This window comes from Eschrichtius robustus, chromosome 19 (genome assembly GCF_028021215.1).
Source record: "Eschrichtius robustus isolate mEscRob2 chromosome 19, mEscRob2.pri, whole genome shotgun sequence".
NCBI classification, from domain to species: domain Eukaryota; kingdom Metazoa; phylum Chordata; class Mammalia; order Artiodactyla; family Eschrichtiidae; genus Eschrichtius; species Eschrichtius robustus.
This window is the reverse complement of record NC_090842.1, coordinates 49,254,066-49,282,020: the sequence shown is the minus strand read 5'-3', so window position 1 is coordinate 49,282,020 and position 27,955 is coordinate 49,254,066. Positions and strand designations below refer to the sequence as shown.

General features: G+C 47.9%; 1 protein-coding gene across 1 annotated transcript in view; it reads right to left on the bottom strand.

Moving 5' to 3' along the window:
* The window catches only part of ZNF536 (zinc finger protein 536), a 229,328-nt gene that overhangs the window by 185,622 nt on the left and 15,751 nt on the right, over nucleotides 1-27,955 (bottom strand). The window lies entirely within an intron of this gene.

Genomic DNA, 27,955 nt, shown 5'->3' with positions numbered 1-27,955 from the left:
GATGCCACCCTCACAACCTAATTACCTCCCAAAGGCCCCACCTCCAAATACCATCATACTGGAGATTAGACTGCAACATATGAAACCTGAGGGGACCCAAACATTTGGTCCATGACATTAGCTGCTTGGGTAAAATCGGCTGGCCCCAAAAGGTGGGCTTGGGAGTACTTCTAGAAGGAATCCCACCTTGGCTTTGGATTCTGAAGACCCACAGTGAGGGGGTCTGCACACTTGGACCCATGGGTACCTCTGTGGTCAGCCAGAGGAGGGATGCTTTACCTTATCTTCACTCTGCCCACCACCCTTCCTTCACTCCTGCCCACTGCAGCTCCTGGGCACGGACTTCCACCAAGCTCTTGCTGAGTGTGCGTTATCCAAGGCCAAGAAGAATCTGAGTCTCCAAAGACCTTTCTCCTCTCAGGCTTCAAGTCAAGGAGAGCTAACAGAGGACATATATCTGGAGAAGTCAAATGACTGCTTTGCAACATTAAGATAATCACATGAAACTTTAAAAATGTGTAAGGCACATCATGTGTAAGTAAGTTTGATGTAAAGTCTAAGATCTGGATGTGTGAAGACAAGATATAAAGTCATCTTATTAAAACACTGTGACTTTCTAGCAGTCCACACATATATACATGTACTTACACAGAGCTATGTGTCTTTTATCTGAACAGACAGGCCCTCAAAAAATGCACAGATACTGTATATAGAAACATGTTTTTCTATTGATTGTGATTATATAATTGGAGATGAGCTCTTCTGGGAAAAGAGGTGGTCTTTAAATACATCAAGCAACATGCAATAATGTAGCAATTTATTAAGATTACACATTTTAAGTAAAAATTAGAATTCTGTTTCAACAGCATTCAAGAAAAAAAAGAAGAAGAAGAAAAAAGAAGTACCAACTACGAGTGAAAATAGCCAGGCTTATTTTTATTCTTGGCACTGTAACCTAAAGGCGCCAATGAAAGCAGCAATGACGACTCAGCTGAACGGCATGGAGCAGGCTGGAACCCGAGTGGCCGGCTCTCTGCTCGCATCCCCAGCGAGCAGAGTGCCCCGCAGCCGGCAGCGGCGGACCTGGGGGGTCTCATTGTGGGACCTGACCGCCCTGAACCTCGTGCTCCCCTCTGTGACATGGGAGCCCAGCACCCACCTCATCCAAAGGACCCAGACCACGGGACGTGGCAGCCACTCAACTTCCTATTTCTTACGCTTTCATCTTTCTCCTCAGCAGTTAATGTTTTCCTATAAGCTGAAGAGGAAAGCAATTTCTTCTGCCATTCAAAATACACAAGGAAATGAGAAATGGGGGCACACACCAAACGGACTACCTACAGCTGATGGGGACACAGCTGCAAATTCAGTAAGTGAGGCTTCTGGGGGTGTCCATGGACTCTGACCCCTGCTTAGATCGCCTGTGTCGAGTTTCTGCATGACAAACATGGGGATGCACACACACACACACACAGACACACACACACGTAACCACAACCCCACCCTCAAACTCACTCTCACACGCAGCACTGAAGTGGCTTCCTTTTGGAAAGCAGTGTCTTAAAATACAACGGCCCCGCCTAACTCAGCGTCCTGTGGCCTGTCCCGGACCACCCTCTTGCTTTCCTGTTTCAGGCCACCCAAATCAAGCCCCACACAAGGCACAGGGCAGGAGGGCACTGAGCGCAGGGCTTCATCTATGGCTCCGTGAAAATGAGGGATGCAAAGTCACACTTGAGTGCCTTCACTTTTTTTAAAAAAAGGAAAAAAACGTGGGGTTAATTCAAAAGTCTCCTTTGGTGATAAAGATTACCATGTGACAATAGAGCGAGATGTGTCAGAAGCTGCCCCTCTCTCATCCACGCGGGATGCGTCCCCTGCCTGCTGGGTTATTGTGCATAAGGAATGACCCAGCCAATGGGAAGCCTATGGGTGGCTTATGCATGTTGTGATAAAATGTAAATGCACTAGAAAGGTCACCGGCAGAGTGATCATTACCATTGTGGAACTCTGACCAATTTGCCATTCAAGAGCATCATCGATGACTCAAGCCATTCACGGTGCCTCTTAAATACACACACCCGGGGGCACATCCACAACCGATGGGCACTGGGGCTGCCAGTGTCTCTCAGTGCCTGTGCGTCAGCACCTGCAGACGCTCCTTCCCTGGCATTTAAGGAGAGAGGTGGGAGGGGTAGGATTGCCACTATGTTTACCTATTTGACCAATAATCCCCCCCCTTAGAAAGGGCATTTAAGCCTCTGAGCCGAGTTCCCCCCAGAGGGCTCCTGGCTCATTGCTCCGGGGCTGAGGCTGTGCCTTTTGGGGGCAGAACTCACTCACCCACACCCTAACATGGAAGGAGGCTCCACCAGCATCATGTTACACAGAATAATGGCAGGACAGCTCCCCACTCCCATGGTGGTCCGGCACACCCATAAGGAAAGCACCTGCTCTGGGGCCAGCCTGGGACAGTCTCTGCCATGGGTATCCACAGAGACCTTGAGCACCTAGCGCATTCAGAGGGCCCGGAACTGTGTCCTCTGAGCTCCCATCTCTACTCTTTTGCCTCCCAAATGTTTACGACCCCCTAACTGCCCCTGCTGCCTTCCCCACCCCTGCAGTTCCCAGAGCAATGCAGTGAGGGTTTTGTTCATTCAGTCAACAAATGTTTCACTTGCACCCATTCTGTGCAGCTCCCTGTGCTGGTATTAATCAAACCGCAGCTTATGGCCCAGTATATGGACCATTAGATGTCCCCCTTCCCCACCTCAAGGAGGAAGCACTAAGAGCCTAAAGAGATGTTTGTGAAGAACCATGGGCATTCCTAGGAATGACATGTAGGCTAGTGGGGAATGGGGCAATGAGGGAGAGCTTCACGGAGGAGGTGGCAATCCAGCTGAGCCTTAAAAGATGGGTAGAAGTTTACAAGTCAGGAAGGCAGAGGGCATCCGAGAGAGAGGGAACAGAGGGTGTAAAGGGGCTAAGATATTCCCAGGATGGCCCAGGGACCTTCACATGGGTGCAGAGTATGGGGCAAGGAGCAGGAGAAACTTTAGGAAAGGTGACCCAAGCCCCAGGTTCTCCTTACACCTGGAAACTAGATCCCAAGGAGCCTCAGGAAAGTGCACATTCCTGCCCTCAATAAGTCCATCCACCAAATATTTATTGAGTACCTACTATGTGCCAGGCACTGACAGCATCTTTCATCATTAAGGAAGCTGTGGTCAGTCAACGGCTTGTCAATAATAACAAAATTATTACTGCAACTCCTGATGCTTTTGTCTGCCCTTCCAAAGGTAAAGCACACTACCCATTGCTGAAACCATCACTGACACACGTGGGCCCCCCTGTGCCCCACCTCAACGGGAGTCTCTGGCTGTAACTTCTTCTGCTTCATGTCTTGCTTCCATGAGCACACACGCTTCCTTCCTTACTATGACCCCGTCCACTGCCTCAACAGTGAACTGCCTCCCACCCTGACTGGACCCTCAGAGCCAAGAGGATTTTATTCGATCAGAGGCCCCCCCGATGAAAAGCACCCTGGTCTGAGACTGAGTCAGGAAGCTGGTCCCAAGTTCCTCTTGGCTGTGCAACCTTGGGCAGGTCCCTTCTGCCCCACCTGTGGAAGAAGGTATTTGCGTTTTATCTCCCCATCATGATTCTATGATTTTTATAAACAACTGCCTCTCTCTCCACTGGATACATCAGTGCACCTACTTGTTTGTTCAAAGACTAGCTTAGTTTCCTTCCAGACCCCTTCCCCATCCTCATTTCCTCCTACAGCACAGGATCCTACCACTGTCTGCTCATTCACTTATCCCACAAACATTACTGAATGCTAAGTACCATAGGGAACACAGCAAGCAGACGAAACTTCCTCCTCTTCCTGGAGCTCATTACCTTCTTTGAACTGCCAGAAAGTCTTCACTCAGCATCTCACACAACGTTACCTACACGATACAGCTGAGATCTCACTTGATTCTTACCTCCTTCTATGAGGAAGCATGGCAAAGAGTAAGCTCAATTAAGTAATACAGGGAGTACAAAGAATTTGCCTAGTTTACCCAGTGCCCTAAATACTACCAAAAAAAAACAAAAACAAAAACAAAAACCCTGAGTCAGGACCAACATCTTCTGGATTTTGGCCTAACTCACAATCTCACCTGCTGAACAGTTTTTGGCCATAATGTGTAATCACAGGAAACATCCATAGAACCCATTCCCCCATGTTTGGCGGGGTATTGTTGAAGGGGTCTCTTTGAGCTCTGAAAGAAGATCCTTAAAAAGGCTCTAGGACTTACTTTGGGCTACGCCTGCCCTTGTGCGGTGGGTTAGATGGAAGGATGGAAGGAAGAAAGGGTGGAGAGGCAGTTGGAGCCATCCCACTCCTAGAAACCGAGCCCAGAGTCTGCATGGGATGAGTCAGAAGCATCACCACTGCCTGCCCCTTAGAAGCCACCAGGTCAATTGCCACACTCTCCAGACGGCAGATTCACTCCAGTCTTGCCCAGAAGACTTCAAAATACAACTTGAAAAATAGAAAGCACCACATGAAACTTCAAGGCAGAGAAAGAGGCCTGTGACTTCACAAGGAGTCCAGGGCGCCCGGGGACAACAGCTGCCCCATGGTACAAACCGTGCATTTGTTGGGACACCGACATTTAGCTTTAATGGTACAGTCATAACTGCTCCCCCCAGGGATCTACCAGTCGTCCCTGCTTCTCTGTCTGTGCAGATTTCCAAGCCAATTCTGTCCTCAATTCGGAATCAAATATTCAGATTTTTCTAAACAATGCTTCTGTATACAACTAATTAGCCAAGTGTACCAGACCTTTTTTTTTTTTTTTAAAGAGTTTTTTTATTTTAGCAACAAAGCTAAATAGGGAGAAAGAGTGAGGATGAGGAGGTAGACAGAGCTACTCTAATGCCTTCTTTCTGTGCAGTTCCCTCTGTGGGTCTGGGAAGAGCTGCAAACTCCACAGGTATGAGGAGAATCACAGGAAACCGGAGCTCATCCAATAACAGAGATGTTTAGCACATCACTTCTGCCTGATGCACAGCATCTGGAATTTCATGGAGCCGGGAGGGACTGCTCAGCCAGGACCTGGTGCTGGGGAACGACCACTAAGAGTACTTTAAGAGACTTCACCACCATAATGTATTGTTCTTCCCAAAGCATCCAGGACTTCTATGACCAAACGTGGCCAAACTCTGATCTATTTCTGAAGGACAGGGATGCTTTCAAATAACTCAGTCCTACCGCAAATGTAGCCAGTGATGTGAGAGTTTGAATTTCTACCACCTGGATGCTCTAAAAGGTTCCAAATTATGGATTTGTTTTTCTTGTTTCTCTTGGTCTATGTCTCTAAAAAATGGGCCTTTTAATCCAGCAAAGCTTGTCACATTTTCAATTTCTGTGCTAAGTAAAACAACAAAAAGTAAATTAGTGTTGCATATGTAATAGACATTAGAGAAAAGTCTGAAGGAAATTCTATTAAGCCCACTGCCTGGTTACCTCGTTCTTAACATGGGCATGTCTGTTTCTAAAGCAAAGCCTCACATTTTCTCTAACAAAGGTCTGACGTTGACTAAAATGTCAGCTAAAGTTGCCAATAAATACTTACTCGTGACTGGTAACTGGGCAGGGAGGGGAGGTTTAGTTACACACATTTTCATTAGTACGTATACAGAAGAGAAAAATCTTCTGGTACTTAGAAACCAAAGTCATGACGGCTGCCCAGAACTATTTGCACTGAGGGATGGGCAAAAAAAAAAAAAAAAAAAAATTAAAAAAAAGAAAAAAGAAAAAAAGTGAGTAATAGCAAGGGAGATATTTAAGGAAAGCAATGATTGAACTTTAAAAAAATACTGCAGACTCAAAATGCTGGCGGCAGACTGACTGCTATTTTAACCAAAGCTGCTGATTTCTGAGAGGTCTTCTGCTTTTACATATTTGTGTCTTGCAAATGTTGGGCATTATGGCGCTGAAATAGGTGTGGCTGACTGAAATTCAAGCTCACCGCGTCTGTGGTCTGTGAACCAGTCCTGATAGGGCTGGCTAGTCAGAAGCAAAACTGGCTAGTTAACGAAACTACCATAGTATATGCTTTATCTCCACCGCATTTAAAGGATTTACCTATCTATCCCGCTGCAGACCCACTCATTGAGTAAGAGCCAACAGCATATGATTGTGTTAATTAATCTGCTATTGTGAGTAAAGGAACAGCTGCAGTGGTCTCGTGGATACGTTGTCAAAAGAAAACAATGTAATGTTAAGCCTCTGACTGCATATTCTGTTACAAAGAAGGTTTATGAGAAGTTAAATTCATAAATCACAGATCATTTTTATAATAATAATAAATAATATCTGACCTTTAAAAGGAAGGTTTGAGTGTTCTTAATTTCGGCTTGAAATATGTTCTGATATATGATACCTAAGCTTTAACCCAATTCTTTGTTTTGAAAACAAACATTCCCCAGAAATGATGGGAAGGGGAAGGAGCTATAGAAATGACCTCTGACTGTACGAGATCCCTGCCATTGTAGTTCTAACAAAGATCAGAGCCCAAAATATCAAGTTAAAAGAAAAACTTGTTGGCATGCCTCCAATGTCTCCTATAATAAAAACGCAATTTCTAATACTATACAGAAATGGAGAGAAAGGGTACATTCATTATGGGAAACACACATATTATTTACATGGGCTTTATCTTTCTTTATGCAGATAAGGCACAGACAGCACTTTCTGTCTAATTAATACTCTATGTCCCTCCATGATCCAACTTGCCACCCCTACCGTCACCCAAAATACAACCAATACTCTGTGCCCACCCCTCTGTACATCTAGCCAGTTAGTGGGCAAGGCGAAGGGAAGTAGAGCCGGACAAAGAAATAAAACCTTGTGTTCCGGGGCTTAATCCAGGGCAATGAACGGTAGCAAAAGTCAGAATGAAAACCCAAGACTGATCAAGGAATATAAAGTTGAACTAGGGCTAAGGGGATTTTTAAAAGCATAACGTCTTATATACCTCTGAAGAACACTCATCTTAAAGAAAATGCTGGGCTCCCCCAACAGACCTGGGAGAGGAGGGCCCTACACTTGGACACTGTAGTGCGTTCCTGTTCAGTGCAGTTTGGGGGACACGCAATGCTGACACTGAGATTTCCAGCACCTATTATTTCAAGAGAATTCTTGTTACTACATAGGCCTCAACAGTATCCAGTTTCCGTTCTCCCCCGTTTTTAAATGAAAAATCCATTTGAGAGAGAAGACAAACTGACTTAGGAATGCTGGGAAGGAGAGGGCAGGAGACACAGATGAAGTGGGTCTGATCTGTGCGTCCCTTCCCTTTGTTCTGGGAGATCACAACAAAGGGATGCTATTTTTAGCTACGCATTGGCATTGTATTACCAGGTATGTGTATCGACCTGATAACGGGAGAGGGGCTCTGGAGCTCCCCACCCAGCCCCCCTCCCAAACACTACAGTGCCATTTGCAGCAGAAGCTCACAAGCCCCAGGAAAGCAAACTTGGAAGAACAGTCTTAACCCAGAAAAATTTGCTAAACAGGAGATCGGAGGCCTCCTGGCTTATTTTGCACACCTCGTGCCATTGAAGGAACAATACCCCCAGAGTGCTAGTCTTTCTGAAAGGTGCTTCTCTTAGATGATATTTAAAGGAGTTTATGGGGAGGAAAATTATTATGGAGAGGTAATTATCCAAAATACCCTGCCCCCTGAGTCAGGACACGACTGACCATTTATTCTCAGGAAGATACACATCGTCACCTTGAAGCCACATCACCTGCGCTTCTCTGAAACGCCCTGGTAGACACTCAAGCCATAGTTAAACACCCTTCCGGTTGGATGTTGTATATTTACCTGGTCCCCTGCAACCCACCCCCCGGTCTCCAGCGCCCTCTCACTTCTGTTCCCTGCTAACGCCCCAACCACAGCTCTGCCCCAGGAGCAGCTGGGCCCTTAGTCACTGGGCTGGAGCGCCTGGCAAACAAAGTCTTCATTATTACCAACTTTTACATTTTTTTCTTCCAAATCCAAATTTTTCACTTTAAAATTTAAAAGTCCTTCTTTTCTTATACCAAAATAAAAACTCTTCAGTGGGCAATCCCGAATACTTGACATTTCCCAGTATCGTACCACAGCAAAACACACATAGACTTGGGGGCCTTTGGACATACTTAGGAGCGAGTGGCCTTTGAGTAACAATGGTGCCTTATTCCTGCTTACAGGAAGATCACGTGGGACGAGGAAGGAAATGCCCACGGCTGGCCAGCGCAGAAGCTTCTTCATCTCCGTGTTCAAAGTTATCTACGTGGCAAAGGGAGCCCACAGTGACGAGGGTAGGAGCAGTATTTTCTCATCTGTAAAATGCAGCTCTACACAATGATACAGAACGCTTCCCAGAGACGAAAGGCTCTGTATTCAGTAAAATGCTAATTTTGACTATTTATGACTCTTTCGCCCTGACTTAAGAAAACTTGCTTAATAGGATCTTCTCTCTAGTCACACCATTCCACGGCTTATCAAAAAAGGAGGAACAAAAAGATAGTGATTATTCAGCAACAAGAAATACTATGTGCTGGCCTAAGAAGTGGTCAGCTTGGTTAAAAAGAAAACTTGTCAGCAGTGGTTTTTATCCTCCCATAATCAGGGTTTTTCTCGCTGGCTCACATTCACTTGAGGCAAGTAAGATCCTTACAAACCTTCTGACCCGGTTAAAACACATTCTAGGTGTGTATATAGGAGAGAAGACCTCAAGAAAGGCATGTGGGGTGGGAGGCAGGTGGCCCATCACAGAGCCTGCGAGCTGGAGAGCTTGTGAAACAGCCGGAGGACGGAGTGGCCTATGGTCAAGATCAAGTTGGAGTTTACTCTTCTTCTTCAGCCTCTTAAACAACCTTCCCTGCTTTATTCACAAAAATAGTCCATATTTGCTGTAGAAAATTTGGAAAATAGGGAAAGGTATAAATAAAAGAAAATGAGAATCATTTCTGATTCTACCACCTGACTCTGGCTATGAATAACACTTTTACATTTTCTTCCTATCCTATTTATTTAAATATGATTAATATACATTTAAAATAAACAAAACAGAGATTCCATGTAGTTTCATATCCCATGTTTCCTCTTAACATAATGTTACGAGTATATTTTGAAGTTATTCTTCGATACCCGATTGTTTAAGGCTACAGAATGTTACATCACAGGACTGCAACTTCCTTCACATTTCTGGTAAAGGAGCCCCCCATGAGAGATGGGCCTTGTCCTCTTTCAGGTTTGGAAGACAGTCTTGCTTTTACATTTCTTAGCAACCCCAGGTTCCGAAAGAGAAGTTCAGCTGTGGGTTTGAGGCTCTCTGCTCCAAGGGGGCTGGCCTGGGTGATACCTTGGGGAGGCCAGTGTGCATTGTCCTGATTTTCCACGATCTATTTGTCAAGAAATCTCAGTTAGCAGCCCTGGCACTTAATGAGACTCGAATGCTGTGGAAACTGGAAGTAATGTATAAAGCGAAGAACCACAATAATTCAGCGTAAGCTGAATTTAAGGGTACTATAAAAAGCCAGAGGCCAATCTCCAACAAAAAGGAGACATCTTGCTAAAAACCACATTAGCAGCAAACACAAGCCCTGGCCACTTATCTCCTCCAAGGGGAGAAGGGAGCAGGGGAGGCTGTACATCTGCAGCCCAGAGCTCACGTCGTCGGCACTGATTCTGTGTGCACATCCCACCCCGCCCTCTGCCCCTGCTTTCCTCCTTTCAGACAGGGGGAGAATGAACTCCACGTGGAAGTCTCTATGTGATTCCACACTGGAAAGAGTCTGCTGAGACCCTTGGATTGAAAAAAATAGCTAAATGATTTTCCTTTTTTGAATCTTTAAAATTAATAAGAAGACTTGCCCTGTGTGGAATGAAAGAGATCACATCTCATCATGAAAGGACTAAGGGAGAAAAAGAAAACATTTCCAAATTCCAGTGATCAGGAATTAATTCAAGAAGAGCCCCACAAAGTAGCTGGATGTAATGGGCACTTTCTGAAGCTGGGCTTAAGGCAGTCCAGCCACCTTCCAGATCACTCTGCGGAGAGCAGGCCTCCGCAAAACTTTGAAGGTCGCTGACGTTGTGAAGACCAAGATTAAAAGTAAAGGAGGCACTCAATGTGCACACTAGCTAGCATTCTACAGACCTATCTGGGACCAAGCCGGGTCTGTCTATTAGAAGACCAGGTAGGTCGAGTGATATTCACCCAGACTGGAAAGGAATCTGTAATCAGATGTCAGATCCCATGAAGAAGAACCGAACAGGACTCAGTAGCAGACAGATAAGTGATGTGACCAAAAACGGCTACCTGTGAGATGCCGTGCTCCCAGCAGAAGCCCTCAGTCCACTGGGTAATATTTCTGGAGAGAGTTGCATCCTGATATTTTAAGCTGAGAGTTTTATTGCTGTTGAAACCATACAGTTGAAAAGGAAATTGAACAGCCTTCTCTCTAAATCATCTGATTTATAGAAATTGAAATTGATTCATATAATTGGAGACCACTAATTATAGGAGTTGAAGAAGAAAGATTGTATGCCAAAGTTCTAATTGCTGAACTATCAAAGTTAGTCAAGATTTGTTTCAGGGAATGGGAAAAAATTGTCATTTTCAACAGAATGCCAGGGAATATAATCATTATGCTGGTTTACTACCATGTCTTTGGTCCTCACTTAAGGTTCTCTAAGAACAAGCTAGTAAGTTGGACCTTCATAAGATGTGCCAGAGGGTTGGTTTTTCTAAATGTTTTTTACTATTACGAGAGGAATGTTATGCATTATAAAATATATGTGAGAGAGAGAGAGAAACCAAGAAGGCCCCACAATTTTGTGCCTAAAAGCCCCTCCCAGTAATTATTTCCACATCTCTCTTCCAGGGCTGTCCTGTGCATGTATTTTCACCTGGTCACACTCATGGTCCACACTCAGTTCTGCTCTCTTCTTCTGTTCTTGTGCACAGTCCTGAAAACCATCATTTTAATTGACTGCACAACTGTCCATCAGGGAGATCTGGTTCCACGGAACACCCCGATGCCATACATTTAGCTCAACTCCCGTTTTAATTTTTGACATCTTAAATGATGCTATAATGAACATTTTCATGCATATAGCTTTTTCATACTTTGGATAAATTCCTGAAAATAGGTTCTCAGAAGCAGAATTACGGGGTCAACGGGTTTAACATGCTATTACTCCTGATAGGTATTGACAAATTGTCTTCTACAGGGATTTCTACCATTTAGAAAGTCACCAGCATTATTGGAAGTCCTGGTTCCCTGTATTTTCAGCAGCCAGGAGATTTAGTTTTTAATATTTGTTACGATTCAATAGACCAAAACTGGTAACTGATTATTTAAGTTTGCAATTTTTAAATACTAGAGCAGATGACCCGTGTTCCTTATATTTAGTACTTTTATTTCCTCTTAGGCCTTGCCCTTTATCTGACCCAAGAAAATGTTTGTGGAGCATTTGGCCAAGTAGACCAAAACCAGATAAGTGATTATAGAAAATGCAAACACCAGGAGTAGACTGAGAGGCCCTCTCACTTTCCTGATAGACCAGTGTGTCGCCAGCCACCCCATAGCGAGAGCATGCCTTACTGGGCTCTGAGCTGCGTCCTCCACAGCCTCGGCTTCTTTGAGCCCATCTCCTCTCGCTGCACCTTCTCCAGGCTGGCAATACGATAAAAGAAGGCTTATAACATCTTCCTCTGAAATTTGGTTTTGCTAATGAGGTAGACCAAATTAAGAAAAAAACCCTGAGAAAGTGACATTAATTTGGAACAACTAAAAACCAACAATAGTTTGATTCTGCACTCTACAAACCTCACAGCACTTTACAAACAAAGTAATTAATCCTATAACAAAGAAGAGATATCATCCCCTCTTTCCTGAGTCCTGGAAAAATGAAGAGACATTACATTGAGTTTCATAGTCTTTGCTAAGGAGACCAAGAATAGAACCCCCCCCCCTCAAAAAAAAAAAGAAGAAAGAAAGGAAGGAAGGAATGGGGGAGGGAGGAAGGAAGGGAAAGAAAGAAAGAGTGAAAAAGAAAGCCGACTGCTTGCTCAAGAGTCAAGCAAGGCATGCATGGGTCCTTCACAGAGGTCAGCCTTAAGAACACCTAAAAGATGTCCCAAATAAGCAAATCTATAGAGACAGAAAGTAGATTCGTGGTTTCCTAGGGTTGGGAGGAAAGGGGAGTTGAGGTTGATAGCTAAAGGGTACAGGGCTTCTTTCTGGAGTGATTAAAATGTCCTAAAATTGATTTCAGTGAAGGTTCACAACTCTGAATATACTGAAAATCATTGAATTACATATGCACTTTACATGCGTGAATTGTATGGTATGTGAATTATATCTCAATAAAGCTATTACCAAAAAAGAGATATATCTGGAGGCTTGGAGGAAACCACGTAATGAGGGAAAAGTGCAGGAGTACATTGTTAGCCAAGGGAAAAGAAAAAGAATGGGGAGCAACAGTTATGTGATATATTAAAGACCCAAAAAGAGAGGAAACACCCTACACAGCTGAATTTGGATTTCTGGAACATTCATTCATTCAACAAAGTAAATGGAGTGTCTCCTGGGTGATTAGATGTGAGAGGAGAGAGAGGAATAACTGTGATAAGGTATGGGGAGGGTACACTGGTGGATGGATGGCTGGGTACCTCAGAGATCACCCCAGGCATCACCCTCAACCCCAAGTGAAGACGGTTTCAAAGGAGTCTTCAAAGCGAGCAAGGAGTTAGCCAAGCAAAAATATGGGGAAGCGCTATTCCAGGTGGAGGGAGCAGAGCAGGCAAAGACCCCGAAAGATGAATGAATATTCACTCCCTGGGAGATCAGAGGAGTCAGGCCAGCGGAAGCCAGAGTGTGGGGATGAAGGGAAGTGGCTGCAGAGACAGACCAGGGCTGGACCCCAAAGGCTCTCGTCAGACCAAGGCCTTTTTCTGGAGGACAATGGGAAACCCCTGAGCTGTTCTAGACTGGGAATAAGTGGTGGGATCAGATTTCTGGGGGTTTGGAAAACACTGGTTTGGACAAGAGAGTAGGCTCCAAAGAGAGAGACCAGACAGAGGCCATGAGTAAGAGGGAAAACCATGAGGATGTGAAATAAAGCCTTGCTGTGGAGACTATGGGATTCATTCAAGAGTTCTTTAAGAGGTGGGAAGACAGGCCCCATGGGGGTTTGCGGGGGAGCTACCTGGCTACCTCCTGGGCTTCCAGCAGCCGACAGGTGGGTGGAGTGCTGTTCACCAAGCTGGGGACATAGGAGGAGGGGCCCGTTTGGGGGCAGGGTGTTCGGGACCTGCTGAGTGTGAGGGGCAGGGGGAAGTATGAGGGAGTGTGGCCCTGTCTGGAGGCCCTGGAGCAGGTCCTGGCTGTGCTTTGACGTATTTCACAGAAGTGAGCAGACCACGTCCTCCTGGAGGCCAGCCCACCTCGCCCCACGTCCTGGCACCCTGGGACCCCCAGGCACGGCAGAGACAACTCAGAGAGGAGGATGGATATGGGAGGAGCACAGGGATGCCCTCAAAGAAGAGGGTGGTCCACAAGGTCACCAGTTCAAAGGGCTAGAAATAGGACAAACACAGCACATGGACCAGAGCCTCAAGGTTAGGGCAGGGATGAAATCTATAGGATACGAGGTAGGCGCAGGGCTTCCCCGATGGCCAGGTCTTCTCAGTCCCAGAGAACAGACCTAGTCCAAAAGGTGGAGGAGAAGTCTCACCCCTTGCTTCACGAGCCCCCATATGCCCCAGGTGGAGGCACGCAGGGGACTGCATGGATGAGCCTAAAGGAGGGGATGCAGAAACAGTGGCCTTGCTACAGGCCACCCAGAGACAGGGGAGAAATAGGTGATTTACTCTGAACTCCCAGTGCAACCAGTCAGAGGGCTGGAGAAGGGATTGATAGGACCTTTCACTCTCTGACCATCCATTAGACCTATTAGCTGGCTAAACAGTCGGGCATCAGACCTTATTATTATCACTCTCGTCTTTATTCATGGACAAGATCTTGGCCTATCTTGATGATAACTTCATTTTCCAGACTGTGGAGAATATAATTAGGGGGTTTTATTTTATTTTATTTTTTACTCTAGATTTAGTTCTAACTAATGAGGAGGAACTAGTTAAAGCAGAAAAGACAAGAATCTTGGGCAACTACAATGATGTCATCTTAAAATTCCCAATTCACTGGGTGGGGTAGGCTGAGCAGGACAGGGTCACGGAGATGGGGCAGTGGTTAGACAAGCACAGAGCTGGAGTAAGACATACATGGATTCGAATCCAGGCTCCAGCCCTTCCTGCACTACACTGGAGGAGTTACTTAACATCACGGAACCTCAGATCCCCACTAATCCCTGGACAATAAAATCAGTCCCTATATCATAAAGTTGCTTAAAGAAGCTTAAATCCATTTAACAAGTTAGCATACTGCCTGACATTTGTGAAAAACTCAATAAATGTTTGTAATTCATCCTTAACCAACATGTATTCTAAATTTTAGGATGCCAGGGTTCGAAACACTTGGAGTAAAGAGAGGTAGAGTTCCAGGGCATGAGAGTCTAGGCAAGCAGACAGCTCAGTAAAAGGTAAGTAAGCATGCCCCGCTGTCTGTGTAACCAGAAAGGTCTCAGTGAGGGAGAAGAGGGCAGCGTCCAGAGAAGCCAGTGTGATCGCCAAAGACAGGAGATTTGAAAAGAACACAGTGGCTGTCCAACTTATACACACATATATATGTGCATGCACACATATGCATACACATACTTGTACATTCACACACATGCACATATGTGTAACTGTACACATAATACATATTTACATTTATACATATATATTTGTTGAGGGAATCAAGTAATTGATTGATGATTTGGATAAAATATGAGAAGAGGAAGGACCATGTTACCAGGGAATCTTAGACGTAAGTGGCTGGGATTTGCACTGACCTTCCCTTTGGCAAAGGCTAAGGGAGTCAAAACATTATTAAGGATAGCCAAAAAAATCCCTTTTAAAAAGCTCAATTCGGAGCAAGAAACAGACAGAGGAAGGAACTGTAGATCTGCTGCGAGGGGCAAAGACACCAAGTCAAGCAATCGATGGAGAAGATGGGATTGTTTAACCGTCTGCTCAGCAACAAGAAGATCCTGAGGATGGAAGGGGGACCATCTGACCAAAGGGAGCCCGAGACAGATAAAAAAAAATATCTTCAGAGAGACCGTGTGTGCTCGGCCAGAATTCCCATCTCCGGGCCCTGTGAATTCCACATTTTGGTACTGAAAGAGCTTGTAAAGAGAGCGCTGGACGCTTTGGTGGTGATATTTGAGGAACTGTGGAGAACAGGAAGCTAAACCCTTCAGGTCATGCACAATTGATCCCAAGCATGATTTTAGCCTAGATGTTACTTTTTAAAAGCAGTTGGGGAAAACCGAGAAGAGGGAACAGCAATCCCAGGAGCCCAGTGTGGGTGCCCCGAGACTGGCTGTGTCAGCCCAGCCTACAGGCTAGCAGGACAGAGAGCCACATGAGACGCAGGGCGTATGCATTTCAGCAGGTCATTTTGATTTCCGTGGGGATAAAAGGGAGAAATGTGAGACTGAGCAAGACAAGAATGTGGATAAGTGGCTGGATAACCAGCCATGCCGAAGGGTGCAGAATGATGTACTGAAGTCACCACGAAAGGCCCCAGGCAATGTGTGAGGGCACATGTCCCCAGCCCTGCACTGTGGACCGTCCAGTGACTTGGACAGAAACCCAGGAGGTGTGAGTAGCACAGGTGCAGGTGGATGGCGCTGGGCAAGCAGGGTGCTGGGCAGGAGGCACCCTGAATGAAGGACTCTCTGAAAGCACCCTGACCACTTAGCCAAGGGGCTAAACTGAGTGATGCCATTAAACAGTTGCTGGTCTTTTCCACATCCGGTCTGTAGTAGGGACAGCTGTCAACTAACCATCCGTGTCTCCTTCCACACACGGAGTGGTTGCCAGAAGTGAATCCCCAGTCAGGGACATGTCCCAGGCTCGTCTGCATCCAGCTGGGGTCATGTGACCAAGTTGCAGCCAATGGGATTTGCACACAGTGAAGTACCCCACCTCCAGGTCTACCCATAACCCCCTGCCTGTCATCCTCACTCCCCCCTTCCTGACAGCTGATTTCAATGCCCTTCGTGACCCCAGAAACCACATACCGGAAATACTGAGAGTCCATCACTCCCTAAATGAAAGCTCCTGGTGTCCAACGCTGGTTGGATTTTCTGTTAGAAAAAAACATAAATCGTTGTGTCCTGACACTGTAACTTTAGGATATATCTCTAACAGCAGCCAGTGCTATCCTAACTCATAACAGGGTCCAAAACCCCAGAGCAGCAATATAGGACTGTGGAGAGGACAGGGTTTCATCCTGGCCCCTAAGAAGGACTTCAGGGATCAGCCAATGAAAAGCCACTCAGGGGAAGCAGAGAATCAGTGCCCAAGACAGGCAAATATAGCCTCAGAAGCAGGGGAACAAAAAGAGGGGGGGGCCTCTCCAAGCAGGCCACACCAACAAGCCACATGCACTAACCACACAGGGTCAGAAGGGAGAGGAATAAGGCAGTAAGGCAGGGCTCAAGGCGAAAGGACATTTGTCCTCTGGCCCTGGGAGAGCCAGATCTGACCTCTAGGGCTCCAGGGAAGCCCAGGACCAGATTTAAGGAGCAGATTTCAGGGCAATAAAAAAGAGAGTGAGAAAGAGAACTTTTACTGAGTGTCTGCCCTGTGCTGTACTATCTGCTTTATAGAAGGAGGACGAGGACCGTTTCCTTGGCACAATAGTCATGGGAGGTGGGCGTGTTCCTCCCCAGGGTACACATGGGGAGACGGAGAGTCCAGCTGCTGCTGTGTGCACAGCGGGGGCTGCACCAGGACCCCCGCATCTGAAGCACTTCTAAGTTGGAGCTCCCCAGACGCTGCCTGGGTCCCAGCAGAGGCAGGGAGGAACCCACCCAGGGGTGTGCAAGCAGGTGGGGAACCTTGGCTGCTCAGATGAGAGTGGGCAGAGTTAGACCACAAGACCCTCCCAACCTGGAACCCTCTGCCCAGGAGCACATAGGAAGTTTAGATTAAATCAGCCAAAATGACTTCATAGCATATATTTCTTAATTTCTGATTCTCAGGATCAAACATGAAACTTTCTCCTAGGGAAAAAAAAAAATCACCAAAGGACTATCCACAAACCAGTTCTTTGGGACGTGATCAGTCAGCACCCTGACCCGCACGCACTGACCTCCATCTTCAGCCCTTCTGAGGGTGCCGAGGTCTGCAAAGTAGGTGCAAAGAAGTCAGCACCGAGAAGTTGCACAGTGCTTTTCTTAAAAAAAATAAAGAATAGCTATTTTTATTCAGTGCTAGAGGCAGTACACAGATTTTTATTTCTACAGAGTAAGAGAACTCTATCCCCTGACCTCAGTCTCTTATAACAACAGAGGATCCCCGAAACAAAGGGAAAGAACATTTTTTAAAAATTCTAGACGTTGATAACTACCATGAATCTCCACTTCACTTAAGTCCTTTCATTCATCAGCTAAACTTGAGAGTTTGCAGCTATTGTGCCCGGCCCTGCATCCTCAGCAAAGCACAGTAAGGAGAGCTCAGTTTCCGGCGGGGAGAGACCTGGCCATGGGCAATGAGAGCCCTCTGCCCCAGCATTCCAAACAAATTACCAGGTTGTCTAGAAAGTAGCAGGAACCAACCGCTGCTGGAAAAGCCCACTTTCTTCAAGTCATAAAAGAGAAAAGTCCTACTAAAGGGAGATTCATTTGAAAGGAAGCCAAAGGATCTTTTTTTCATGCCTGGGTGATTGCTGTATTACAAAATGCATGTTATGTTCTATCACTTTGCAGAGAGTCACTCAACACACTTGTTCTATCAGTACTTATTATAGTGTCACAAACTTCATGAAGGATACTATTCTTCTACTGTTCTCTTAATGGCTCCTTCAACCCCCAGAGAGGAGGGAAAAATGTCCCTCCTCTTGTGTCATGAACTGCTCTAGGCACTGGACTACCCAAGCAGACAGGACAGACACCATCCCTGCCCTCATGAAGCTCACATTCTAGTGGGGAGACAGATAACATGCTAGTAAAACATAAATAAGACAATTCCAAATTCCAACTAGTTACACATATAGGAGTGATGAAATGGTTAGGAACCAATGAAGTGTGGGGCACAATGGAGGTGAACTTTGACCTTGGATGGGTGGTTGTGGAAAAGTAGAGAAAGATGGAATTTTATGCAGAGAGAACAGAAGTGCAAAGGCCCTGGGGTAGGCCCACACTGGAGTGTTTTGAAGAGCAATAAGCAGACCAGCATAGCTGGAGTATAGTGAGTGAGAGCAGAGCCGCAGGATCTGAGGCCCAAGAGGCAGGCACGGCAGACGAAGAAGTTGGCAGGATGGTTGGAAACCACCAGAGGCTTTTAGACATTCTTCCCTCCTCTCTGGGGGCTGAAGGAGCCATTAAGAAAATAGAGGCCCAAGTGGTCCATTCCCCATTCCCACTTGGTCTCCTGTATCCAACCACAAGGGGTAGGGAGCCATAGTGGGACTCAGTACTCCTACTTCTTTTTAGATTTAAAGTCAGACCAATTGAATAATCTCAAAAAGGTACTTTATTCTGTGTTAGGCAATATTCCTTCAAGAACAATCCATGTTGAACAGTTTGACATTTATTGCTACCCATCAGAGGCCAATTCTCTTTGAATTGTATGCAGTATGTGTCCACAACTTAGTGACATTTTCCCACTTAGTAAATCCATGTGCACCATTACAGACAAATTAAATTACCTACAATTGTTTAACTATTAAAAAAAAAACAAACAAAAAACTCCTAAATGGAGGAACAGGAATTCCTAAATTCCTCTCTTCTCATTCCAAGAACCCATTCAGGGTCCCACTTGGAACAGGGGAGGAGGTAGACCAGTCGCCTCAGCAGGAAGGGAGCAGGGAATGCCCCGAGCCCATCTCTGCAGACCCCTGGGAGGAGGAGCCTGAGATGCCCAGGAGCCACACTCTTCTCTAACACACGGGAAAGACCACAAGCTCAGTAAGCACCTATAATGACCCAGGAAGATTCTGTCCCTGTCCTCAGTGGGCTCAAAATTCAGAATAAGACCACCAACCGAGCTTCACTATGAAGTGATATGTTCCCAGGAAAATTTCAGACGAGGAAGCAAGAGAGTTTTAAGCCTCTGGAAGAGTGGGCACAGCTCCAGCATCTTAGGATGTGGGCAGGATTTACACGTGGAAAGATGGGGAAAGAAAGCATTCCAGGAGAGGGACCCCATCAAAAGCACAGCAGAGTGCTGGGGCTGGAGATCCAGGTGGGGTTTGGATTGGCCAAGGTTAGGGGATAAACTGAGAAGGGGCTGGGTAGCCTGGTGGGCTGCAGCAAGCCCACCTCTCCAGAGCTACCCTGGCAGCTGTGGGACGCACACGGGATTCCCACTGTGTCACTGACCAAGACAACAAGTGGAAGGAAAGGAAAGGGGAATAACCTAAATGTCCACCAGTTGGGGAATGGCAATAAAAATAAACAATACCGTGGCATATGCATTCCACAGTCATGCTACAGTGACATGAAAAGGAGTAAGCCAGAGCTCAGTCATAACACAAGGAGACCTTTAAGCCATACCGTTGAAAGAAAAAGGCAAGCTGCAGGATCTCAGGATGGTATCATTTCTGGTGAGGAAAAGAAAGGAAGAGAGGGAGGGAGGGAGGAAAGGAAAGGAGGGGGTGATGGGGAGAGCAGGGGTGGAGGAGAGGATAAATGGCAGGAGGCTGAGACCATTTGGGGGACAATAGGGAGAACCCTGAAAGGGAGAGGTGACAGGGGACACAGACTGTATATAATGTAGTATAATTTAATCACTTGGTTTGAAAAACTCAGCCACTGTCCACTGTCTGAATATTTTGATAATGATGACTAATGATGACTCTAGAAGAGCGATTAATAAAAAATGATCTGCTCCTGTACTCCCTCTGATTGTAAATATCAACCTTAATTAATAGTAATCAATGTTAGCAGTAAGAGAAAATCCAAACTGCTTTAATGCACCACTTCAGGGGCTTCGTGTAATATCCTCTCCTGGCAATACATCGGCGCTTTGAAGGACTGACTGATGGAGGGGGAGGGAGGGGCAAAGAGAAGTTCACCCAGGACCGGGCCAAGCCACTGCCCGGGACCCAGGAGCTCTAGAAACGTCTGCTGGGGTGTGTGGGCGGGGGGAAGGGTGGATACCAGAGGGAGGGGGGACTGTGAGGACGGAACCCTGCATACTGCTCCCGGCATAGCCACACGGCAAACCTCCTTAGCTATTTCACACACACACAGCCCACGACTCCCAGTGCCTGCAGGGTAAAGTCATTGTCTGGCATCCAAGGCCCTCCACAGCTGGGCCCTATTTCCCTTTCCAGAGTCACTTCCTTCTGGTCCCCACCACTCTCCCAGCCAGAGGGGGTGGTGGTCCTCGACACACCCTGCTGCTCACACACTTCACTGTGTTCCCTGCTGTGCCTTCTTTCCCACATGCCTCCTCTCCGCTCTAAGAATTGATGGACTATGCAGAAGTCCCACTTCCTCCATCCATCTTTTAACACGTATTTAATGAGCATCATCTATGTGCCAGATACATGATCTAATACCTGATTCTAACAACCTTACAAACTAGAAATGAGCGTTTCCCATTTTACAGATGGGACACTTGAGGTTCAGAGGTTCCGTGCTCGTGGTCACGTGAGCTGGTACTTGGTGGAACTGAGATTTGGACCCCAGTCTGTCTGACTCCATGGATCCCTTTCCTAAGGAGAGACAGACGGTAACAGAAACCTAGGCATCATCAAGGAAGTATGGGCACCAGCGGCCACGGGTTAATTTTCTGGGGCGGGAAGCACTGCAGACAGGGGTGGATAGAAAGGCTCCTCAGAGAAAGTGGCACCTGAGCCAAGGCTCAAAACAGACTTCCTAGCCGGACAATGACTTCGGGACACGTTGTAGGCACTTGACAGATAGGAGTGCAGGAAGAGCATCTACAAAGGCAAGGCCCTGGGACCACACGGCCATTCCAGAAACTGCAAACAGCCCCACATCACTGCCACACTCTCCTCCGAGGCAAGGGTGAAGAGTCTGACAGGCAAAGAGGAGCAGAAAGATCTATTTGTGATGATTTCATGCTGGTCTAGTAGAAAGTTAAGGGCATAGACTAGAATTGTCCATTTGATCATCCTGATAGAAAAAAGGATGAATTTCTTCAAGTCACCGGTGCCTGGAGGTGCATTTATCCATCACTACGCCGCGATTCAGTTCCCACACGGAGACTCCTCCATCACGTGTAAACCAGCCATTTATTAATTTTTGCAACAAGTACTCAACTTCATTACTCACTTTCGAGATCGCACACCATGTTTACATAATCTTTCTCCGGCTACAGGAGTCGTGCAGCAATATCCCCGGGCAGCCGTCGCGATGAGATACCGGGTGTAGTTAGAGATGGCAACGTTACAAGCCTGCACAGCAATGTAATTACACAGATCCGACTCGCCACCACTCTCTTCTGCAGGTACTCCTGGAATGCAATGTCAAAATTTGCATGCAAGATGCTGACCAATAATGTACTTTTTAACTTACCACGGCAAATAAAACTCCATGCCATATGGCTGGTTAGAAATGCTCTCTCCTTCTCTAAACAGCTGGGTGAGTAACAGCAAGGAGAAGCCAGTTGGCAGCTGTACACTCATCACTGCACTGATGCTGCAGCAAGGGGTCTGCGCTTGCACAGGTATGCACCTGAGACGCGAAATGCTCGCCTCTCCAAATGAGAGAGCAGCCTGGAGAGGCGCAGCCGTCACCAGGTGCACCCCTCCAACGGGGATCCCCAGTTTGCCCAGCAGAGACAGGGTCATTTTGCATTTTGTAAATAAAATATTCTAAGGTCTTCTAGGGAGAAAGTGCTGCTCTGGGCACTGAGAAAAAGGAGAAAATTGAAAAAAATAAAATAAAAGCAGCACATTTAAAAAATATTATGGAGTTGCTCTGTTTGCTGCTAACTGCTGTCTCACGCATACCCCTGACCACCCTCTCTCTGTCCAGACAGAGCTTGCAGGGGGCTCAGGTGGACTTTTTCAGGTTCCCCCACAGGTGGCTCAGTAGAAACCCTGCAGACACCTGTAATGTGCTGACATGCTCTGTCCACCCGGTGATACCCACACCACCCAGGGTGCTTCTGACCCTCTCCAGCCATCCTCCCCCTTCAACTGCTCGGGGATAAGTGACCACCCGTGCAAGGCTCCTCTCCGTGTGCTCACAGTCCTACAAACAGGGCTGGCTTCATGGGACCAGTGCAGTCACACATGGTTTTGCGCCTAGAAGGACCCTGTCTTGATTTAATGTTCTGCAATCATCATCTTGAAATTCTTAGTAATTCTAAACAGTGGGCTCCACCTTTTCATTTTGCACTGAGCCCTGCAGATTATGTAGCTGGTCCTGCCTACTTTAAAAGGGGCGTGGCTTTACAGTGGCCAAAGCTGCCAGACAAGACCTCAGCCAGGTGACCAAGGTCAACATCAAAAGTGATAAGTCAGGTTGACAGCATGCGCCCTTGATATACTATTATGAGAAGGTCACTTTACCCCTGGGGTCTTCCAAGAGCCCCAAACTCCAGTCTAACCCTGAGGGAAACATCAGACAAACCCAAGTTGAAGGACAGTCTATAAAATACCTCATCAGTACTCCTCAAAACCGTCACAGCCACAAAATCAAGGAAGATTTGAGAAACTATCACAGCCAATAAAAGGAGCCGAAGGGGACATGAAAACTCGTGCCAACAGCGGGGGAAGTTGTGGGGGACACGAAGTATGTGGGAACACTGTATTTTCCACTCAATTTTGCTATGAACCTAAAACTGCTCCAAAAAACAAAGTTTATTAGAAAACCTAAATGTAACGTGGAATCTTGGGTAGGATCCGGGCACAAAATAAAAACATTAGGTAAAAACTAAGGAAATCTGAATAAAGTATGGACTTCAGCTAATGGTAATGGATCGATGTTGGTTCATTCCTTGGGACAAAATGGACCCTAATAACGTTGACAATGGGGGAAGCCAGTGCGGAGTACGGGGAACCCTACCCTCCGGGTTATCCTTGCAACTCTTCTATAAATTTAACACTATTCTAAAATAAAAAGTTTACTACCCACCCCCCGCCCCCAAAAAAGAGAGTGCAGTTGAAGTATTTCCAATGGGCCAGCAGGAGGGAGGCTGGCGGACAGGCAGAAGACAGCACCTCTCCCCCTCGGACCCCCTCATCCACTGCTCACCCAAGACAAGACCATGGGGCCAGCTCGACACAGCAGCACTTTACAAATGACCTTAACTAGTATAATACTTCTTAAAAATTACATTTCTCCCCCTGGGGACCACTGGGCGCTGTTGAATTCTCTGGCTGCTTTCCCATCAGCTAAATACCGTGTGTCTAGCAGTCAAGAACACGTGGGGAAGATGTGAGGCAGTTCTGAGAAAAGCAGAACTTGCTCAATCCCATTTGTAACCTGCACTGAGATTCCAAAGCAGCCACTGTCTGTCTCTGGCATCCTTGTTCAGCCCCGAGGCGCCCTCTCCTACCCCCACGTGGGGGCCGTGGGAACTGTGAGCTGGGTTGGGCACCCCTGGAGGAGCAGGGTGCCAGGTGTGGGATGGGTACCCCTGTCCCTGGCTGCTTTTCATTCCCCTTTGAGACCTGCCTCCATCCACCAAGGGCTGTGGTTACCCAGCAAGCGGAGGAGGGTCTAGGTGGATTGGCTTGTCATGTTCCCGTGAGGACATTTCACCTGGGAACCACTGGGCAGGCTCACAGCATGCTGGAGTTTCCTGTCATTTTCTTTTCTATTATGTTTCTGTTTAGAGAACTGGCTTGATTGATAACACTGCTTTGGGGGCAGGGGGATCAGTGAGGAAGTACTACAGACTGGATATTTTGTCCCCCTAAAATTCATATATTGAAATCCTAACCCCTAATGTGATAGTCTTGGGAGGCGCTTAGGTCGTGAGGATGGAGCCTCATGAATGGATTAGGTCCCCTGTTAGAGAGACTCCAGCGAGCTCCTCACCTTCCACCATGGGAAGTGGGTCCACATCCAACACTGAATCTGTCGGCACCTGACCTGGGACTTCCAGCCTCCAGAACTGTGAGAGAGACATTTCTGTTGTGTGTGTACCAGTCTATGGAAAGCTGTGACGGCAGCCTGAGCAGACTGGGACAGAAGGTAACACCCGCTGCAGAAGCGGGTCCACAGCAGCGCACCCACAGCCCTGAGTCACGGGTATCTGGGCCTCCCAGGCACCAGCGGAGGGACAAAACCCCAGGAAGCCTGGAGAGACCTCACCTTTATGGGGCAGGTGTAAGGACACTCACCTGGCCTCTCAACGTCCTCAGCTGAGAGCTGAATAAGTGAAATTCTGCCTGAATCCCCTTGAACCTTCACCCCAAGCCAAGGCGTCCTCGCCCCCTCCCCTGTAGATCTCAGCATTAGGCGTCTGTCCTGCCAGGGTGCAGGTCAGCACCGGGGCCAGGACCCCCAGGACCCTGCTCTACTCCTCGCCTGTCCACAGCGTCCTTCCTCTCTCCAGCACCCCAGCTTCCCTTCCAAGACCATCTTCTCCATCCCACGTCTTGCTGTTCTCTTCCCACTCCCACTCCCTCCAGCAAGAAGGCCAAGAAGCTGGCAGCCCTCACAGACCCTATTGGGTCCACACCACACAAGCCGACTCTGAGACAAGCCGTGTCCTGCCGTCTGTGCTCCTGGCTCAGTGTGGACACCTCACCCCAGCTTAGGACTTGCTGAGCGGGGAAGGGGATGCGTGCCCTGCAGCACCCTGCACAGGCCAGGTGGCACACGGTACACGGGGTCCCCAGCAGCAGCTCTGAGGCTCCCGCTGAGCTGGCCGAGTCTGCCTGCAGCCAGCTCGCTGAGCTGAGGCCCTTCCCCAGCACGGGTCCAGTCGCTTCCCTCAGACCGGAAGTCAGTCACTGCATTTCCCCACCCCAACCTGGATCCCCCAGTCCTCATCTTTGCCCTGAAGTCAGCATCAACCCAGGCTGTGATAAGCGGGTAAGATAGGGATTCTACTCCAAAGAGGCACGGGACGAGCTTCGAGGAGAATGTTGAACTTCCAATAAAAAGTACTGGAACAAACATGTGGACCCCAAGTGGGGAAAGCTGGTGGGGAGGGGGTTAGTGGTGGTGGGATGAATTGGGAGATTGGGATTGACATATGTACACTAATATGCATAAAATAGATAACTAATAAGAACCTGCTGTATAAAAAAATTAAATTAAATTCAAGAAAAAAAATGTACTGGACAACACTGGCTGTCTTCTAGAATTTCGGCTTCCAGCAAAACCATGCAGCATTCCTGGTTGGGGGCAGTTAAGCCTTTGCCACAGAGCTGCTGCCATGTGTGTCCACTCATCTTCCAGCATCAGCTCCAGGGACCACAGCTCCCCCTCCACCCGCCCTGCCCGACGGCAGACACTGGGCTTGTCCCCGTGGAAGGATGTGTGGCCCCTCAGGGCACATGGCAGCCCTCCCAGAGGGCCAAGGTCTGACCCATGCCGAATTCCAAAATGCTCAGACCCCAACACGTGCTCTGCTGAGGAAAGCGGCCCCTGGCTTCTGGGGAGCCAGTAGCTCGGGATACTGTGAATTAACTCAACGAATCCAAAGTCACAACCCCTTCCCTCAGGCAGGGGACAGCGGAGGCCAGACCACACCCTGCCTTCATTCACTTATGCAAAAGTATTTCTTGAAATGAAGGCAGTGTCCAGCGACAGATGAGTGGATAAACAAAATGTGGTCCATCCATACAATGGAATATTATTCAGCCTCAAAAAGGGAGGAAATCCTGCACCTGCTACAGCACAGATGAACCTGGAGGACATCACGCTAAGGGACTAAGCCAGTCACAGGAGGACACACACCGTATGATTCCACTTACATGAGGTACCCAGAGTATCATATGCATAGAGACAGAGAGTAGAAAGGCTGCTGCCAGGCTGGGGGCAGGGAATGGGGGCCACTGATGAACAGGTACAGAGCTTCAGTTTTGCCAAATGAAGAGTTCTGTGGATGGATGGTGGTGACGGTTGCACACAATGTGAATGCACTTAATGCCACTGAACCACACACTTAAAAATGGTTAAGATGGTGCATTTTGTGTTATGTGCCTTTTACCGCCGTGTCTTTTAAAAAATGTTTACTGAGCCTCCACCGTGTGGCGGGCACTACTGTGGGCAGTGCTGTGCACTCGAGTCACGGGTAGATCAGCACACAGAGAACACGACGCTTCCCAAAGGCCTTGAAGATGACAATACAGGATAATGTTTCCAGCGAGGGGCTGGGAAGTGATCGTTCATAGTGGGGGCTCACGGAAAGGCCACTGGAGGGGAGAGGTCTGCATGATGGGATGGAACCAGCCTGTGAGAGTCTGTGTCCAGAGCTCACCCCAGAAACGACAGACAACACAGAGGCCACCAAGGGGGTGGTCAGAGAGGAGGGAGGGGGTGTACAATTCCAGGCCTTGATACCACAGATTTTATTCCCCACACAATGGAAAGTCACCGCAGTGTTCTGAGCAGGGAAGGGATGCAGGCTGATCGTTCAAAGGGCCGCTCCACCCCTGGGCCACCGTCCCTGCTCACCCGGCCGCCCTGACAGTCCCTCCTTTCCCAGGCAGCTCCGTCCCCACAGTGCTTGCCCTTCAGGGATTCAGGTATGTTCCCTCCAATGCCCTGAGGAGCACAGCCATCAACGGTGGCTGTCGAACCTCCACGGGCCCTGCTCTCCCTGGGAAGGAGCCCACCCCGAGGCATCTGCCCTCTACCTCGTGGGCGTCCGCTCCCCCACCACTCCTGGCTTCCTCCACCAGAGTCTCCAGGACCTTCGCATCGTTCTTCACGGGGCTCGTACCTCAGAGGTGGAAGCATTTCTTCCGCCACTAACCAAAAAAGGTCATTTGACCCCAAAGCACTGGCTTCACAGATTTCCAGCAGAAGCCGGGCAGAGCTGACACATGGTCTCTGCTCCACGTGACTTCCAGGAAAAGTTTCACCAAATCCATAGCTGCCCTGACCCATACATGCTGTTCTCTGACACTTTTTCTTTCTGACTTTATAAAACAGCTTGTAGATTATTTTAAGTTTCAGGAAACGGAAGAGTCCCCTGCCAAATGGATCCTAAGCTCCTCAAGGGCCCAGTGTCCTTCTGGTCCCCAGCCTTTGACCAGACTGACACCCCTCAATGCCTGCTGCTTGTCTGGGGCACCATTCTGAAGACCCCCACCTGTGGTGGGCTCAGTAAGGCTCACCTCCAACTCCCAGGCCTGCACCCTAGATCATCCACGATGGCCATAGAACATGGCTAACTAAACCCCGAAGTGGCTGCAAGATCACTTTTCAAGCTGCTGGTAACACAGCTGAAGCCTTTAAACAGTCTGCAGAGGGAGGATGCAGTGCCCTCGGCAACAGCTCTACCCCACTGCCCTGGCCCCCAGCAGGCTCACAGTCAGTGAGGCTGTCACTGTGTCCATGAGCTCCAAGGAGTTGGGGGAAGGAGAGACAGCTGCTTTGAGGCTCGTGGAGGATGGTCATCCAGGGAGGAGGAGTTGCACTTGGAGCCCAGGTTGCCACTGTCCCGGAGAGGGGGTCCCCAGGTGCTGATGGCAGACTGAGCCCATCCCCGAGAGGACTTGCCCCCAGAGGGGCACTCACGCGCCCTGGGCCCGTCTCTGACCCCCAGGCTCCCTCATGCCCTTGGGTCCTCCCGCTCCTGGCAGAGGGACGCCTGGCCAGCTCACAGGGACTCACTGCAGGTC